Source organism: Macrobrachium rosenbergii, chromosome 21 (genome assembly GCF_040412425.1).
Source record: "Macrobrachium rosenbergii isolate ZJJX-2024 chromosome 21, ASM4041242v1, whole genome shotgun sequence".
In the NCBI taxonomy this organism is placed as follows: Eukaryota; Metazoa; Arthropoda; class Malacostraca; order Decapoda; family Palaemonidae; genus Macrobrachium; species Macrobrachium rosenbergii.
In genome coordinates, this window is record NC_089761.1 from 14,123,130 (window position 1) to 14,142,018 (window position 18,889).

Genomic DNA, 18,889 nt, shown 5'->3' on the forward strand with positions numbered 1-18,889 from the left:
TATAAGGACTTTCACACTGAAAATACTTGGAAAAAGTTTCACAATGAGTATGTCTTATTTGCAAAGACCTGCTCTTAGCACTTGTACATGCCACTCTGCAGTTTGTATCAGAAGAATTTCATGAATAAATATATTAGTTCTGCAAAAGAAATGTATAAGAATGGATATACTGCAAATTAGATATACTTGACGATGTCTTAAACAACAGTTTGGTAAAATCAAATACCAAATGTAATCACACAACAACTTTATTAGTTTTCCATAAAGCTTTGTAACAATTCTCAACCAACAACTACCCTGATTTATTGGGCACATAGTATAAAGGTCAGAAAAATATATAAAATGAAAAGCAAGTCAATTCTGATAATCAGTGGCTTGGTAACATGATTATTCATACTATTTTGAGGACTGTGAAATATTAGTTGGGTGGAAATTAAATCTTGTGCTTCTGTTGGATGGGAAGGGTAGTCATTTCCTTATCAGGTATGCTTAAACATCAGTAAGTGTATGACAATACGGAATCAAGGTTGTTCTCCAGTTCTAAATAAAAAAATAAACCCTTGTTAAGAACAGAAAACTGAACTTTAGGTACTTAGAGTAAACGTATCCTTGTCTAAAACTATTGCAATAAAAATACAAAACTAAACATTAATGAATTTCCAACCTTTAGCATGAACACGTACCATAAATAAGTCCTAGTTTTTACTAAATCATGAGGCTACTGATGGAATGAAAAATATTTAACCAAAGCACTCTATTTAAGTTTCTATGGACAGTTCCTGTAAGTTATATAAACAATCAGTTACCAGGCCAAACCCTTGTAGATGGGTGTTGTTAAAGTCTATCTTGTGCGAAACATGGTACTGTAGATGGCAAAAGTTCTTCGTATCATGCCTTCTTCCCCAACTTTATTGCTTTCTGCCTTTTGCTTTTCATACATTCCCTTTGGTCTCTTCCTGTGAAGTTTTCCAACTCCTTAACGTCTTCATCCTTTTATCTCATTTAAGAATAAACACTTCATGTGAGCCCCATGAGTCTAGAAGTAAGACTCCATAGTTTTGTTAAACTACCTCATAATAGCAAGGCCAAACCAGTGAGTGAACTTAACTCATATGGTGGATCCAAAATTGCCACATATCTGGTAGGTGCCAAATACATACATACACATGCTAGGTATGGTTTGCATATACAGTACTGGGCAACTAATCAAGGCAGAATAAATGCTCTGGGATCTGAGAGTATCTTGAACTGAAATCATTTTGAAGATAATTTCAAAAACTTTGCAAGATTAGCAAGAATGTAATTTATGAAATACAAATTTAACTACCAAGTAAGAACTGGATTCTCTTTGTATTTAAGATAGTCCTCTTTCCTGAAAAAGCTTATTTCTGTTTCATGTTTCACACCACAACTTTTCAGCTGGAGCTCACCTTTAAGGATTAACTTGGCATCATCTTCTCTGTTTATGACTGGATCATTTGTCTTGAAGCCATGAGCTTGAGTTTCAATCTTGAATGTATCAAAAGCAAAATTTCGGAAAGGTGGGGGGAGGTTTGGTGCTGATCTTACATTTTCCTTTACCAGCTCCATGAACTGGTCTACTGTCTGTTCAAGATCCACATTATGCAGAACCAAATTCCTTATGTTCCGGTGTTCAAAGGAACGAATAAGGCGCACAGTAATTGTTGACTGGGAATCAACTTCACCAGACATCACCAATAATCAGATCTTGCTGGATACCTGGAAAACTAAAAAATAAAAATGTTTAAACACAAAACCAATGAAAGGTGACTTAAGTAAGGCTACATACAAATGAAATGATTTTACTGGATAGCACAAAAGAATATTCAATTCACAAAAATTAATGAAGCCACAGTATTTTTCTTAAATAAAAGCATAATTTCATGGAGTTCTAGTAAATATACACTAAAACTACAAAACCCACTCAGTGATAGGTAACATGGTTTTTCCTTCCTCTGTTTGTAGTATTTCTTTCATATTTAGTAATGCTTCATCTCCAGACTACAAACTTGGTAACAGTGAATCGAAACAATTCATTTGCTCCATGACTATATTCTTGCCTCATCTCTTGATCATCTTCCTCTCTGCCACAAGATGGCTTCTATATCTTTCTATAGGTACTATTTTGGTCACTGTTCTATTGAGGGAAAGATGATAGTTTCTCTTCCTATCAGGCAGCCTTGTAACACTCTTCATGCAACAATTTCTTCCATTTACTCTGCAAAAATGGCTAATTCTCAGATTGTAGGTATTTATGGCTGTCATTCTCTCTTCTGTGAAGATCTTGAGTTCTCTTTCTGCTTCTGGTTTTACAGATTCTTATGGTCTTCTTTCTTTAAGTCTACTGCTTTCTAAGCCTTCTTACTTAGTGTTACTTTTTCATACTTTCTTTGAGGCATGATTTAAAAAAGCATATTTGACTGCCTATCCCATTGCCATTCACACTTTACCACAAAAATCTTAATTAAAACAAGGGACCCATTAAATCACATAATTAAACATTTTCTTAATATGACTCAAGAAAACTAACTTGTGCAAAGCATAAAGTTTTTATAACCAATTTGTTCCTGACGACTTAGGATGTCCAAACTTATGCAAAACATGAATTCAAAAATGTCAAAATCAGCTCTACAGATGAAAAATTATATGTGACAATGAAATAGAAATAATATACAGTATACATAACAGATGAATATACTGTAAATGTAAAATAAATTTACAATTTGTAATAAATAAAGGACAATGACACTATATCTAAAAGATTCTGTTGATCTAGGAATAAAGCTAATGTTTATGAAAACCATTAAGAGTCAGAGGGAAGGATAGAATTAGAAAAGGTACCACAAGGGAAATTACTGAAGTTACATATGTAGATGGGACAATGATGAAAGGGAGATGGAGATGCCTTGGACATGTCTTTCAGACAGCCCCTGGAAGAATAGTATCTGTTCATGACAGTGTCAGCTGGTAACTACTTGGATGAGAATTATGAGATATGAGGCTGGAAGTGAGGGGAGAATTGTGGATTATACAGCATAGGAAAGATTTGAGTGATGGCATTTCTTTCACACAACACTAGAGGTGATAATAAATTAAGGAGTTAATACAGTAAAATCCCAATTCAGTATCCTTATTTGGACAAGACTGCCTTCTTAACTGAAAAACCTTATGGATACCAAACAATACATTTTACAGTACATCCTACTCCTTATGCTCAAACATTACATAACTGTGTATATAAAATACATGATTTAACTTTTACTCTTCAATAGTCTCATAATTTTTTATTTGTTATTTTATTCACCTATTTTCTTCCATGCTAAGTTGTAAAAATACATAAAAGCTAACAAAACATTTAATCTTTGTCATCTTAGTTATATTTTGTAACTTTTGTCATCAAGAATTTTTAGTACTTTCTCTATCACAAATAATTTTATAGCTAATATGATTACTCCAGTGTCAATAACCATAGTTGTTACCACAGCATTTTTTGGAATTGCCTTAAGCAAAGGCTCTCACAACAAAGAAAATTAATGTATGCGTGAATGTACAGCATTTTTTGGAATTGCCTTAAGCAAAGGCTCCCACAACAAAGAAAATTAATGTATGCGTGAATGTTCCTTATCCCCAATATGCTAGGTGCCTGAACTGAAGGATTTTGCTCCTGGCCAACCATTTACCACCTCATACTTGATAAGTTGCAGCACACTCAACTTCCAGACACATGCAGTCATCAGGCTTTATTTCCTCATTTCATATTTTGCAAAAGAGAGTGAAGTGCCATTTTATTTTCAACTAAGACCATCTCCATTTGCAAAGGGTGAAGGTAAGTTCCAGGCATGATCCACTGGATGACCCAACTGTGAATGATGCCAATGTCAGCTTAGAATCAATAGTGAGGTACAGAGTAATTGGGCATCTTTATGCTCTATCTCACAACAAAGTATACACTTCACAAGGTATGCCTCCAGCATTACTTTTGTCTGAAAAATTACTTTTGTTTGAAAAATAATAATCATCATTTTAAAAGTAGAAAAATAATAATCATCATTTTACATTAACATATTACCCCTTTATGGGGTTACACATGACATGGGTTCTCTCTACTCCATTCTGTCTTGTGCACTTCTGCCTTGCAATACTTGATAATGGTGGGTCTATAACAGGGGAAAAGTCAAAAGCTTGGTGGTCTGAGAAACTGTTCCATACGTCAGTTTTAATAACTGCATAGCGTAAGCCCAGCTTTGCACTTGGGGTAAACAGACCCATATAATAGGCTTAATTTATCCTTTACCGCTGGAAGCAACCCTGTCTTTTTCCTTGGAACACTGCTTGCATAAAATTACCTAGGTTATACCTGGGTAGTCTATGTTAGGTTAGGCTACTACAAACCTTAAAACTGTTTGCTAAGCTAAGTTCTAAACAGATGAGAACATCGCTTGTTTCTAGGTGGGCCTGGTCACCTCCAACCTGTGTAGCTATTTAGCTTTTGCATTGCAAAAGTACTGACCTATAATGTTTTGAGTGTAGTTTATAAAATCAAAGTGGGAAACTTCTGATACCCCAAGTTCTTGCTCAGGAAAAATGCAGTTAATAATACCAAATGACTACTGTATACAGTATAGTATATGGCTAGATGAATGTATATCAGAGATTGGAAAATACCTCTATGCATTTCACTAGTGGGCCATTGTATGAGGTTACACCAATGTCCTAAGAAGTATACAGTATACAGTACTGTTATGTGTACAGTATATCTTGCTTTATCAGAGTGGACGAAATTTTCACTTGTAAATGTTTTTGACTGAAGTAATTTTTTTATAAACATAAAAAAAAACAATTAATTTACTACTTATTATAAAATAACAGGAATGGAACACTGAAATGAGAGAGAGAGAGAGAGAGAGAGAGAGAGAGAGAGAGAGAGAGAGAGAGAGAGAGAGAGAGAGAGAGAGAGAGAGAGAGATAATCAGTATGATAGCCAAGAATTCATAAAAAACTGAAAGAAAAATTAAAGTAACTACTGTATACATAAAAACACTAAAATAGGACTATTCACACATAATATTGTACAAAGCACAAAAGGATTTGAAATTTAAGATATAATACACCGTTTCATCCTTCTAATTTCTGAAGGTTCTGATTCAAAATTTAGAAATGTTTTACATTATAATGTACCATATCTCATGAATACTGTATAACTGTAAAACCTTTCAAAATTTTAAGTGAAAGCTTTCAGATGTTAAGAGAGTAATTTGATCATATAATAATTCCTTACCAATTTCATGAAAAAATATTCTTCATGTGCTTCTAATCATTAATACTGGTCCAAATCAACATTAATGATCAAAAAGTGGGTAATATAATCACAAGGTAAATAGCCATAAAAATACACTGCAGTATTTGTATGGTTTATGAGTGTCATCAGTTGCAATCTAAAAAAAATATATATACAATAAGGATGAAGACTTGGCAAGGTAAATTTGTTATATCATATTCTAACTTAATCTAGGGTATTGGATCTTACCTGACCTACAGTCCCATAAATAATAAAAAGTGAAATATGACATTTTTATGATAAAATAAAGTTTTATACATACTTACCAAGTAATTACATTGCTAATAGTCTCATTTGCTCGGCAGCTAAAATTTTGAAATTCACGGGTCTTGCTATTTTGTTTTGGTTAGGTGACTTGCCCCGACCACTTTCGGGGGAAAGAACGGGATCAACTAGCAAATGGGCTTCAATTTGTTTAGGCTCTTATATTCATGCATGGGGAGGAAGGCGGGCTCTGACCATGTAATCACTTGCTAAGTATATATAAAACTTTATTTTATCATAAAAATGTCATTTTTATATAACTAACTTACCAAGTACTGTACTGTAATTGTATTGCTGATTCCCACATTGACAGGAGGTGGGATGTGTGACTATATCTACCCCAAAACATTAAAAATGGTACTGAATTAGAAAATAGATAAGACTGCTAGCATTAAAATAATGCCTGATGATTCCTTACCTGCTAAATGAGCAGCTGCAGGAAGATACTACCTCTGGATGGCGCTTGTCTTATCACATAGTGGCATGGCAGTATAGCTGAGTCGCCTACTACTTCAGTGGGTACCTTGCAGCAAAGGACAATTCTGATTGCTTCACAAAGAAAAAAATAGACGCCCCTTCCCTGGGCGCAGTACAAAATAAACAACCAGAGAAAACATAGTGACCATATCCACAATAATAAAAATAACCACTACCCAACCATAAAAGAACTGGAGGGTACTCCGGGCACAATGTACTCCCAGGCTTCCCTAAAACTTCAACACCCTTGTTTCAAGGCGAAGATTAATAGGAAGGGATGCTTCCTACACTTCCTTACCCAACACCACACCAGCCACTGAAAATGGACCCAGTGTACTGCAGTTATCATAAACAGTTTCGATTTCTTTTAAATAATGCCACGCACACACTGACTGACACTTCCAAAAGGTGGCTTGCATTATGGAAGAGAGAGACAAATTACACTTGAAAGCTAAGGAAGTTGCTACTGCTCTGATTTCGTGTGCTTTCACTCTACACAAGGAAAAAACCTCATCTCCACTCAAGGAATGAGCTTTTGAAATGAGATTCCTGAAGAAGAATGCCTGGGCATTCTTCGCCAGAGGGCACAAGGGGTTCTTAACAGAACACCATAAAGCACTAGATGAACGATGTATTCCTTTGTTCTGTGAATGTAATACTTTAAAGCCCCTACGGGACACAGAACACTCTCTTCCTCATCCAGGCCAACAACCTTTGACAAGCTTCTAATGGTAAAAGAACGTGGCCACAGTCTAGACAAAGATTCATTTTTGGCCAGAAATCCCTGAGAAAAAGAGTAAACAGCATTCCCTTGAGAGAGGCCCACTCTTCTGTCAATTGCATGGATCTCACTGACCCGTTTAGCTGTCACTAAGTCTACTATAAACAGGGTCTTTCTGGTTAAATCTCTTAAAGAGATTGAACGTAATGGCTCAAAACTGGGGCTGGACAACCATTTAAGGACCATGTTTAAATTCCAAGGAACTACTGCTACCTCTTCCTGTTTTGCAGTATCGAACGATTTGATAAGATCTGACAAATCGTGATTAGAAGAGAGATCTGTCCCTCTATGCCAGAAAACTGGGGCTAACATGGCTCTATATCCTTTGATAGTAGTCGAAGAAAGGCCTCTGTCAGTTTTCAAATATAGCAGGAAATCTGCTATTTCTGTCACAGATGTTTTAGAAGAGGAAACTCTGTGGGACTTGCACCAAGCTCGAAATATTGCCCACTTAGCCTGATATACTCTGTCAGAGGATTCGTGCCTGCATTTGGAAACCCTTTCTTCGAAGAAGTTCCCTGACAGTTTGTAGCCTGTCAGGGCCAGAGTACACAAGCCCTGATGAAACCTCAAAAAGTGGGGTTGTTTGAGTAGATGATGTTTTGACCTCCTTAAGCACCAGCTTGACTCCTCCCAAGTTTAGGGGATTATGTCATTGACCTTTGCCTAGGAGAATCGGTGGGCCGGGCAGCCCCTCCACCAACACTTCACTTGCACTGGGGGCTACTGTGTGCTCCGCCAACACAACACTAATACTGGGTGCTACAGGGCGCTCCGAGTCACTCTTGCTATCCATAAGCACTTTAATGGATGACGCTAACTGTGCTATGGATTCAACAATCAATTCGAACCTTTTATTGATCTTTAACTTGAGGCTGGTCATGGGGTTGGGTCTGGAAGTGAGAGAGCCAGGTAAAGGAGAGGGTTGCGCAGGTGAGGAGTTAACAATGGGATTAACAGAAATTACAGGAACATCAACATCGATGCCAACATTACCAGAATTCACTGAAACTACGAGAATCCTGGCTAGCTAAAGATTTGCTGGTCTGCCTAGCACTAGCTTTTCTTTTCTTATCCCTAGTCATTTTGTTCAAATGTGATTTTAGAGTCTTCTATTTTTTCAAGTCCCAGTCAACACATTTGTAACACCTTATATCCTCTGAACAAACTTGTCCCCTACAGACTGTGGAAATTGTATGAGAGTCATAAGATTCTTTTGTTAGGCAAGTATTGCAGCCTTTGCTGCAATACCTAAAGCTAGAAGAACTTGAGTCTGACATTACATAAAACTAAGTCAGCTAAAGTCAAAATCAGGATAGTCAATTCAATTAAAGTTCCTAACTCTAACTAAATATGCTGTAAAGGCTACCAAGACAATACTTCACTGATGATGAAATACAACAGGAAAAGATGAATTCCAAAAATACATAAGCTGCTGCTCATAACTGGTGTACAGCCATCAGCTGGCAGAAACAAACTGAAGCCCATTAGCTAGTTGATCCTCTCTTTCCCCGAAAGTGGGCGGGGCGAGTCACCTAACCAAAATTAATTAGTGCAACCTGCAAATTTCAAAATTTTAGCTGCCGAGCGAGTGAAACTATTAGCAGTGTAATTACCTAGTAAGTTATTTATATGAAAATAGGGATGCATCCAAACCTAACATATGTTAAGACACTGGGTCTGTCCTAACTGGTGAAGGGGAAGGGTTGTGGGCCTTCCCCTGGAACATGTAGCATTGCATAAAATTTGCCTATTACTTGATTCAAGTTATGAGAGGTTGAAGGCCGTGATTCACCACTAGAAGTGGGTCTATTATGCCTGCAATACTTGGGTGTGGGCTTGGTTCAGTGGCCTCCAATAGAAATGAGTGCTACTCTAGTTGTAACCCATAAGTACTGTACTGGAAATAATTCAGCCTGTTTTGTCTTTATATTTTGCCAATATCTTGAAAATAACATCTACAATAAATCATATTTTCTGAAAGAAAATTGTATTTTTCCTATCTATACAAACCTGAGGCCCTTTACAATAGGAATTACTTACGATGAAGCTGGACATGGCTGTTAAACTCTTGAACAAGGTGGTTAGGCAGTAACTACCATCAGGTAGGCGGGAATACCCGCCTGCTCGGATATAAACATTCCAGTTTGCCTTTCGGTCCAGGTTCAGATTGAGGGGTGGCATGAGGCAGGCATAAAAAGTAATGTAAAGGACCTCAAGTTTGTATAGTTCAGAAAAGTACAATTTACTTTAAAAAATTCTGATTTATTCCGACACAATATACAAACCAGTGGTCCTTTATGTTAGGAAGACTCACTGGTTGGAGGGAGGAATCTGAGTGAGTCTTTTGAACTGACTGGAGTTCTGCACACCTGGGCTACTCCTCCTGGTCAAAAGAGGGAGGAGGAGTACCGTGCCTCTGACATATTGATCGGAGTGTAGGAACTGCAAGATCAAATGTCAGATACTGGACCTTTTCACATGAGCGAGGAAACGTAACTCATGCGAAATAGGCTGGAAGAACCTTAGAGTTGGAGGCAATAAGGAAAGCCCGAGATAGGGTTTTCCTTATTGCCAGCCTCTCCTTCCTCCCCTTGCTAGAGGAAGGAGCGGAATTGCTTCCATGATTCTAGAAGAAAAATAGAATGGGTGCTTGATGTGTAGTCTTACAGCATCAGCAAGTATTGGTTCGAGTCCTGTTCTTGTCCTGAAGAAATAGGAGGACAGGGAAGGAGGAAGAAGAGAGGCCAGTCACTCTCGGTATCCTTCTCACTTCCAGAACCAACACCTTAGGAGAGTTGCTACTAGTCCTCTTGAGGGAGCCAGGTAAGAAAACACAACTTGTTGAGCAACCACCACAGGGCCAAGGAAAAAAGGTTCCAAGGGCCTGTGGGCAAGACCACAGGAAGACAAGAGTGTGGTCTATGAGACCACATCTTGCTCCCAGACCGACAGAAACTTGTGGAATGCGAGGGATGGGCCAAGCCATTGACTTCGTGAGCTCTCGGGTGGAAAGTACCAGTACTGTCGTAGCCAGCTGCCGAGTACCTCCTTCAATCACTTCATGAAGCCAGGAAAAAGATGTGTCCTAAGACACTTCTTCCTTGGGAGAGATAGTACTAGCAAAAGCGTCAATGGCATCCAGGTTAGGAATGTTGAGCCTTTTCGGAAAGTACCACAGCTCCCTAATAGGACGAAGTAATGACTGATCTGGATCATCGATACAAAGTCCAAGGAGGAGGGGAACAAGAAGGACTCGAACCTGACAATAGACGCTGATGGATTCAGAGTCCACTTACAACATCCTAGGAGTTGAGGTATTGATCCCCTTCACCTGTTCTTCCATCTTCTATGCCAAGGCCGGAGCGAGATGAGAGGGCACATCTCTATCCGATGACTCTCGTAAGGACGTGTGCAAAGCATGGGACAGGAACCCAAAACGAGAGTCACATGCCACCCAGGGAACAGTTCCCTGGGACAGCAAGACTGAAGAAGCTTCTCATCTGTACCTAAATCTTGACTGAGGAGAAGAAGGCTACTTCTGATAGAAGACTAGGTCGCAAGGGCCTACGTTCTTCACAAATGAAAGGGAGAGAAGCAAGTCTTGGTGGAGAAGACGAGGAAGTTCAGACTTGAAGAGCGATTCTGATCCAAGAAGTTCTGTCAATGACACCCACCAGCAAAGATGGATCCAGTCCCTGGGACAGTGTTGCAGAGGACTTTAAGAGATATCCAGCTATTTCCTTTGCTGCTCGGCAAGAAAGCCTATGCTTGCAAGGAAAGCTGGAAGGTTTCCCAGTCCTGAACACACAGGGATGTACTGCCTGAAGAACTGCTTCTTGTGTAGCTGCTACAGGAGGTTGGGTCAAGCACAACTCTTCTCGATGCCTAGGAAGCAGAGTTATCAGGTTGGGCGAAAGGTGAAGTCTTCATACATTTGTCTGTAACTCAGGGTGAGCAATGCTTGTAAACCCCTTGTGAAACAGACAAATGCGGAGGGAAAAACGTAGATATCGATTTTTTCCAAAAAGACACCATGCCTCACAGTAGCGGTCCCTGGGTCTGGTACGAAGGAGTGAGAAAACTACCAACTTTGTTGTGCAGAGAGGCAACAGAAAGACGGTGGGGTTCTCTCAGTCGAGCAGTCTCTTCATGAATCTTCGCGAGGAAAAGAGTGAAGAGCACATTCCGTCCCGATCACTTAAACCCAAGGCTGAGCTGGCCTACCAATACATTCCCACTGGGAATGTATCTGGCTAATTGAGCCACCAAGTGCGCTATAGAACACTTGAGTACCTGTAAATGTTGACAGATGAAACAAGTGGACAAAATGATTCCCTCTTGTTTGTTGACAAATGCCACTACTTTGGTTCTGTTGTTCAACGAAACCACCGAGTGTCACAAAACTCATCCTGAATTCTTTCCTCTTATTTCGAAGAGGAAAGAAGGATGAAGGAATGGAAGCAGACCTCCATTCTCCACCATGGGGAAGCTTCTGCAAGATGACAGGATACCAAGATGATTAGCTCTAGCTGGGCTGGCATTTTCTGAATCGGGAGCACGGGAGAGGAAGCGGGATGGAAGTTTGATGAAAAGAATTGCTAAGACCCAAGGGAAATAGATGCTTCTACTGAAGGAATCCAGTCCCAGGTCTCAGCAATGTTGATGCCAGCTCCAGGGACTCAACAAGTATCATTTCATCCAGACATCAGGAGATCTTCTTCCAGGTCGATACTTCTTTCTCTCTACCCTTCCGCCCTCCTCCCTTATGTAGAAGAGGGTGGAAAGAGACACAGTTATGCACACTTTCCTGGAAGGGAAGAGAGGGCTATGTATTCCACAGTCTTCTTCCAAAGCCTGGGACTTCTTAGGAGTTGAGGGGGGCTGGCTTGAACTCAAGGTCGATCCGAGATGACTAAGACCCAAAGGTCTTGGCCATTGTCTACAAAGGACAAGGCAGTGCCCTGGTATGAACCTTGATTACTGCGGTGTCTAGCAAATCTCTGAAAGAGAAAGGCAGAACCAAGTAAAGGTTCGTTCCTAAGGGTTGAGCCAACTCGGGACCTATGAAACCAGAGATCTGAATTAGGGCAAAGTCCTTCTTCTTAGCACCAGAAATGCCATCTGGTATAGAAAGACCCACCCCTGGACAGGACCAGTCTCCAGAAGGCAGGGTTCTTTCCAGGAATGGTCGTATCCAAGGAGAGAAAGCCTAAAAGTGAAGGATTGTGGATCCATCAGGAGACTGCCTGGAGGAAACCAGCAGGTGCCCTCCAAGATCGCCGCCTCTCGTTGCGGAAGAGAATACCCTTCAAGGCAAGGAGAAGCAGAGAGAGAACCCAGTCAAGGTGAAGCAGTCAGAACAACCTGCAGTGGGCAAGACCCTCTGAGGCAAGAAGAATTTGTACTCTGTCGAGGCAGGGGAAAAGCTTGGTGTCTCGACCTGAATGAACTCCTTGTCCAAAGAAAAGTATTCATCTGGTTGAGAATGCTCTCGCAAGCAAGGACCTCAGTGGCCCCTGAAATTCTCGGCTCCTTGGGAACTGCAAGGGTTGCGAGTGATGAAGATTATTCACTGGGGGAGTTGCAGTCCTCTCCCGGGGATCCTCGCTCTGATCAATCGGCATGAAGTTCTCCGAAAAACAAGGGAGATCGCAACTTGAAGAGGAAGAACCTCGCTGCTTCCGAAGCGTGAAACTCCTGTACCTCTCTCCTTGGAGGGAGACCCTGACAGATCCCAAGAAACCCTCCTCTTCCACCTGGTTGTACTAGGAGAAAATCGGGGGACTGACACCCAAAGCATGCCAGGCAGCCGAACTCCGAAGAAAAATTCGTCGGAGCTCTCTTTGTCCATCTCGAGCCTCTAGGAACAACTGAGAAGAAAAGAGAACAGGTGAGGAGAAAGAGTACCCCTACCTGTCCAGCCAGTAAGACTAGCAGGAGAGGCAGACCGTGCGCGATAATCAACTGAAGGAGATTACTGCCACACGGGGGAAGAACAGCGCTTGTGCCGTGGCAAAGCGCTTTCCTGGGAAGAGCAGGAAGTTCACTCAGAGCCGAGAACCCGATTTGGAAAAATTGAGCAGGGCTGAGCCGAGCTGCACCGAACCGAGCCGATCACGCGAACGCGATCCGGACTGGGTGGTATGCGGTGGACTGGGAGGCAGGCCGGGCGAGCCGAGCAGGCCGGGCAAGCCGAGCCAGTCTGGCAAAAGTGACCAGAGGCTGGGCGGGGCGAGCAAGCTGAGCCGAGCCGATCATGCGAACACAATTGGAACTGGACAGGGTGGAACTCACCTGCCGTGAACTAGTGCTAGTTTCCCGAACTCTAAACTCATTTGAGGCCAAGGCCCCTCAAGAAGAAGGTTTAGAGGGGAATTCTGTGTCTGCTATCCTGCATGCTTGAACCCTAAGGTTCAAGACACAAGGATGAAACCTGGCCAAGCAACCGAAGCAGCTGGGGGGCAGTATCGAGACACCTGGTGTCTTGGCACTGGACACCTGTGTCTCAGTACTTTCTCTCGTCCTGTGCCTCTCGTCAGGAGAGCACTTGTGATTCATAGAATTCGAGCGACCTACGAGACTCCCAAAAATCAGGAGCAGCTGCTTTCAGTTTCCTAAGAAATCATAAAGAGCCAGGCACAGAACCAGTCTTAGATGCAAACTTCTAAGAATGGCAACGAGGGCGTGGCCTCTCGAGGCTGCGCTCTCGCGGCCCCCAAAATGTGAAACCCCACAGGAGAATGTGAATCGGTTCCCGCCTGAGGGCAGGAAGAGCCAGCGAGAGAAACTTGTCTCCCAGAAGAGAGTCAGTCCCTTAGAAGTCCCGCAGGACTCCTGAAGGGAATCTCTTCACTGCTTCTTCTGATGTTTGAACCAACAGGATTGAGACACCAGGCTGGGAACCCAACTGAGCACTGGTAAGCACTCAGACTGCGCTTGTAGTGCTGGCAGGAAGAGCTGAGACACCTGGGTGCCTCGGTCCTTTCTCTTGCACTGCTCCTGAACTGGGCCAGGAGAGCACTCTCCAGACCAGATCGAGATGCTTGATATTCCACAGAATCTCAAGCACCCGGAGCAGCTCTTGAATGAGCGCCCGAAGCAGCACCTGTCTTAGAGGCGGAACCTCTAGGACTGGGAACGGGATCGCAAACCGAGGTCTGCGTGCCCGCAGCTCCTGAAACACAAAACCCAGGTATGCAAATCAGTTCCCTAACCTGAAGGTCGGGAAGTGTCAACGAGAGACCCACTGCCTCCTCAGAGGGAGGCAGTCCCTAGACGTCCAAGGGCATCATGGGGAAAGAAGCAGACTTCCTCTCCTTTGGCCGACGGAGGTCTATCCGGTTCCCGGGACCCCCTCGAACCTTGGGAGAGGAAGGGAAGAGGCAGCAGAAGATGAAATTGAAGATTAGTTGAAGAAAACGGCAGCTACTTCCACAGGGTGACTTCCTTCACCTTCACTCTGACATTTTCTACAGGATGGTGGACACGAAACATCGTAACCTCCAGGGCACAACAGAAGCGGCCCAGGACATGACCACCAGAAGAAGCAGCAGGCATGATCAGGACAGCCGATGCAGGAGCTACAGAAGCGGTTCAGAAAGCAGGAACTACAGCAACGGTCAGGAACGTCACATGAAAGTCATCAGCAGTGACAGGAACAACCAGGATGGCTGCGGCAGGAGACCGGGAAGAGTCGCCCAGAGACTGTCGTTGAGTTAACAGGAGCTTAACACAGGAAACAGCAGGAGCAGATGGACCGCAGATACGCCAGAGGCAGTGCCACAGCATACATCAAGGCCAGCAATGACAGCGATCGATCCTCATCGGCGGGAACTTGCCATTCCAACCAGGTACTGTGGTTGATCCCAAAGCAACACTGAATGAACATTGGGACTCCTTCATGCAAGATATCCCTGAGATATCCAGCCAACTACTGCTGTGCCTGTGATCCTCACTGTCAAACCTGAAAGAAAAAGTAAAGATGATTAGTAGAGGGAGACTCCCCTCGCAACAAGGGGAACTGCCCTACGCAGCGAGAGGAGGCCCCTTAGAAGAGGTTGCCCAAACGCCCATGTCCCCTTCCCCCCTAGCATTCTCTCCCGATGAGCGAACGAAGAGGGTGAAAGAGAGAGATCTCTGGTGAAGGAGAGAGATCTCTACCGAAGGAGAGATACGGAAGAACCTACAGGGAAAGAGAGAGAACGAAGGAGGGGACGCCACCAAGGCCGCCGTAGAAGCGAAACTTACCGACGACACCTGCAATGTCCCCCCCCACCGCCGCAACTCTCTAAAGCATAGGTGGCGAAAACAACACTCAGTAGGAAGGAAGTAGTCATGCCTTTGTACATGGAGAGCGGGAGCCCAAGAAGGGGAGCGAACTCTGACGTCCCAATCACTGTAGGGAGGGGAGCGAAGATATTACGTCCCAATCTAATATCTCCGAACGTACAGGGGAATGCCTTCAGTATCTAAATAAAGGGCTACTGGAAGAGAAGCATTACCAATCGGTTACGCCCCTCCAAATACGCCCTTGGCTGTCAAACCCAACAGACGCAGGGGAACGACAGCTTATGCAAGGCTATCACAAATTGTGGGTTTGTATTAATAAATATCAAACACACGCAATATATACACACAAATACAGAAAGATCCCACCGGGATAATAAAGAGCTTAATGACAGTCAGGCAAAGAGATCCAAAACACGTCTGCAACGCATGATGGCCGAAAGCAAACTGGAATGTTTATATCCGGGCAGGCAGGTATTCCCGCCTACCTGACAGTAGTTACTGCCTAACCACCTTGTTCAAGAGTTTAACAGCCGTGTCCAGCTTTGCGGTTAGTAATTCCTAATGTAAAGGACCGATGGTTTGTATGTTGTGTTGGAACAAATATTTTTATTCCAGTCTATAATATAATTGCCAATGACCAATTAGTAACATGGCACTGTCTATTCTTCCACCCTGAATGCATGTTTGTCTAGTTCAAAAGATGGCTAACCTGTGCAACATCTGGCCACCTGTGACCGCTTCCTTAATTGTAAGGTGTACTGAAAATAAAACACAAATCCTGGAATTTTTACATTAACACAAAGTTTTAGTACAACAAACACTGGTTTCCTTTGTTGTGAAACTGAGTGTCATTATTAATCTGACAGAGACCAGTAGTGTCACACTGGTGTCAACAGCAAGCCTATATTGACCTTGTTTAATTCACACAATAAGACCCAGGTTATGTTCCCTGTAAGATAAGGTAGGGACATCGTGCCCCGCTTTGTATTAGGGATATGGAGCCCTGTGACAAGTTAGGGACAGAGTGTCCTATGATACAAAGCACCCTAACAACTTTGTGTCAAGGCACCTTAGGTTAGGTTCGGTTTGGGTTGGGTGTCTCCAAATGTTACTGTTTTTCAGTTAAAATTCCTTTATGTTTGGGGATCATAACCATAAAACTGTTAATTCTAAATGAAAAGGACTACCAAAACCATTCAAATCACATCAAAGGCTATCCGAAAAACTACATTTCACTCTCCATAGCAATTATGAACTCAAACTTGAATTTACATCACTGAAGCCTTTCATTCCCTACGGAGCCTGTTTCAAAAAGGTACCTGATATGCAGTAAGGAAACAACAAGCACAACATTTTCCTGTTATACCTTGCTAGGAATCTTCACACAATGCTTAAATGTTTATGGATCTACCTGAGAACAACATATGACTTTCAAGAGGTCAGGCATTCAGGGCCAAAGGGATTAGTTTTAATTTAGTACACTAGGCAGCTGTCACTAAACCCAATGTCCGTTGGTGAAAACTGGGAGAAATCTGAAAATGGGTCTGTTGAAGCCCTAAATCTACTGTAGGTGTTTCCAATAAAACATTTACAACAGATATATGTAATGTAATATAATTGATATTAATCAATAGGTTGGCTTCTCTAACATATAACATATCAAACATCAAACATTGATAATTAAATCAATGTTTAATGTTCTATGGGTATTTTAAGAATTGGTACTGAAAGTAAAAAATTCTAATTGATTGTATACTATTGTATGATTGTATACTATTGTTTTATGAATATTTTGGGTGAAAAACAAAGCTGGTGGATCACCAACACTCTATCAGTCTTAAGGATCACAAAGGAATACAAAAATATATAACATCTGGTAACAATGATGATTTGTTATTTGTAACTAGGTCAAGGTCAACAGTATTTGCCACAGTGCATTTTGCCTGAGTAAACAATACTTAAATAACTTTTGTGCTCTCCAGTGGGTGGCAGTAGTTTACTGTCAACCATTATTAATTTGTCAACACATCCAAAAAAACATAAAACATCAATATTTAAAACCAGTATCTTATTTGTGTGATATCAAGAAAGTGATAAGTATCTGTTATATCACAGTATATACACAACATGGGTCTCTAGTATTTTGAGTGAACTGCATGAAATATCTGTTAAAATGGTGTATATATGTATTAGCCTACACCAAAAATAAGTACATATGTAAAATGTACAAGCACTAATCTCTGGTATGTGCATAAGGCTATAAGTACTTAAGACTTTGTCAAGAATGCCTATGAAGTTACAAATATTATTGAAAGCTAAAATGGCGGCCTTTGAAAGTTTACAAAGTATTCATGTTTATTTGTGAGTATATAGGATAAGTCGTAGCACTGTATTGTATTCCCTTGCCTTTCACAGCTCAGTCAGAAAAACTCAAAATGACCATCACTGGTGTAACTAAGCCTAAAGCCTGTATTGGTAAGAAATTTAAGTAGGTAATCTAAGTATCACCGTTAAAAAGAATATAGGCTAAGCTACATCCTATTGCAAGCTATTGTGCTTAGCCTAGCCTATCAAGACATGATTAGGGAAATTTAATTTCCATGTCTAAGCTAACCTAGTCATATTTGGTCTACACTGCACTTAAAACTACTCTATTACTTCTTAACCGACAACTTACACAAATATATTTAATCCTAAAATGTACCCACTCCCAGATTCATATGTTAATCCACACTTAGCCTATTAATAAAGCCTAGGCCTACATAAATTGTACTTTAATGCAGCCCTATATATGCGAGGCTGAATGAAAGGATGCCAAGGAGGTCCATAGGCCTACCAATGGCCAAGTTTGAGAACCACTGGTCTTGGTTCTGCCTGTAGGCCTCTTTTGCCCTTGCCTGTCATAAGCCTAAAGTAAACACGAGCCTATATGCCTGAGTACAGCGGAGGCGTTCACCATTAAACACTAAGCATTGACCTTCATAAAGTTAGCCCTAACCTCTGCCTAGTATTAGTCTGACGTGCAACAAACTGGACTTGGGTGATCTAGCCCTATAACCTATGCAGTATAGCCTAAGCCTACCGTACAATTCCCGATATAGGCCTATGCTTACGTTCCTATAGTAAACTCACCTTAATTTTAATACAACACACGTCTTCGCGTTATAAATATCTAGGTAGTAATTTGCTTGTGTGGTGCCTAGTCCATAGAAAGTTTGTTAAATTGGAACATTATACAAATTGGGCCTAAATTGGGTGTGCTTCGTTGTCACGACGTATGACGTTTCGTAGCCAATATTTGTAAACAAATAAAATTCATTGTTGAAATTTATAGACTGCGGTTGTATAGAAGGCGTGAATATGATATTGTTGTTTAGAGATTTATTTACAGTAATTTAATTATTGCTTCATAAAATACACGATATGCAAAAATGCACTTTCTATTTATATTATGTTTCTTTTATGAATGCAGAGCCGCTGTTATTCTCTCCGTTCTTGAATCAGCTGTCAACAAGACAAATGGCGGGTTGTTTGACGTCTATGAAAGTAGTTTACTTTGTCTGGGTTTAACAGCTTACGAAATGGAACTATAAAAAATCTGCCGGTGAGACCAAATTAACCCTGTCTTTGTATGTTACCGGAAGATGAATTAATATTTCCTACCTAGTGAATTATCGACAATTTGATTCCCCCAGTCACGCTATTTGTAAGGTGAG

The 18,889-nt window shown here is 41.4% G+C and overlaps 1 long non-coding RNA gene across 1 annotated transcript; it reads right to left on the reverse strand.

The window, feature by feature from the left end:
* Nucleotides 1–230: 230 nt before the first annotated feature.
* On the reverse strand, nt 231–18,488 carry LOC136849694 (uncharacterized). Its single transcript, XR_010856384.1, has 2 exons — nt 18,306–18,488; nt 231–1,748 (listed from the first exon to the last, which is right to left on the reverse strand). It is a non-coding gene; the product is annotated as an uncharacterized lncRNA (long non-coding RNA).
* Nucleotides 18,489–18,889: the final 401 nt, after the last annotated feature.